The 951-nt window shown below is 53.5% G+C and overlaps 1 long non-coding RNA gene across 1 annotated transcript; it reads left to right on the top strand.

The window, feature by feature from the left end:
- The first annotated feature begins 50 nt into the window (after positions 1 to 50).
- On the top strand, positions 51 to 626 carry LOC109364286. The gene is made up of 2 exons (XR_002110288.1): positions 51 to 247; positions 461 to 626. It is a non-coding gene; the product is annotated as an uncharacterized LOC109364286 (long non-coding RNA).
- Positions 627 to 951: the final 325 nt, after the last annotated feature.

Raw genomic sequence — 951 nt, 5'->3', positions numbered from 1 at the left:
CAGTGACACAGAGCCTCCTTGCACGTGACGGTCCTGCAAAGGATCCCTGTGCCCCTGCTGTTCTGTTCTTCCTTCCCCGTGGGGAAGATCCCAGAGCTCCTGCTGGAGCGGCAGAAGCTCCCAGGGCAAGTACCAGCAGATTCTCTCTTTGCAGGCTCTGCTCCACTTCTTCAGCTCCCAGCAGATGCATGTCCGTACGAGAGCCCTGCATGGGGTTTTAATGATGATCACGAGTTTTATGGAAAAAGTAAGGAGCCAAGCACCCTCCAGCCAGGCTGTCTCCCATTCTCCATATCCCAGAGCAGCTCAGAGGTGCACCTGCAGCCAGGGTGCAGCTGGGAGCTCTCAGCCAGGCTCTGCTCCAAACAAGGGTTTTTGCCCATCTTTGCCCCACTCTTCCCTCTCCAGGCCCTGCTCTGCCTCCGCTCAACCCTTCCTCTCTTCTCCTTCTCTCACCCAGGACTGGGACAGCACTGAAAATTACAAGCCACTCATCGAGGTGTACTTCCCAATCCTGGGAAAGCTGCTGGGTCACCTCTGCCTTTTCAATCGTGGCTTCGATAGCACCAGAATTCCAACTTCAGAAGCGCTTCATTGCCTCCACGCATTTGTCCAACAAGAAAGAAGTAAGAGAAGATGGGTTGGGCAGCATCTCTCTGCTCCTATGTCTGCTCGTTTCTCCTATTCTTATGCTTCGTGAAGCCTGACCATGGAGTTTGCAAGTTCCCCAAGCTCCTTTACTCTTCTGAGCAGCTTCACCATTCCTAAGCTCCCTCTTGTTCCCAGCACCCATCACCTTTTAGCTGTGTAATCCCTTTCCTTCACTCTCCTCAACCCATACGGGTCCCATCAACCTATGTCTGCTCACCATTGCTCTCCATGCACAGGTCTCCTACACCACGGGTCCCCTCTACTGTGGGTCTCCTCAGAACTCCGTTTTCAGTTTAAAGC

The sequence above is a fragment of the Meleagris gallopavo genome, unplaced genomic scaffold (genome assembly GCF_000146605.3).
Source record: "Meleagris gallopavo isolate NT-WF06-2002-E0010 breed Aviagen turkey brand Nicholas breeding stock unplaced genomic scaffold, Turkey_5.1 ChrUn_random_7180001839834, whole genome shotgun sequence".
In the NCBI taxonomy this organism is placed as follows: domain Eukaryota; kingdom Metazoa; phylum Chordata; class Aves; order Galliformes; family Phasianidae; genus Meleagris; species Meleagris gallopavo.
Note: the sequence above shows the minus strand (reverse complement) of the source record. Positions and strands in the feature narration are given on the sequence as shown.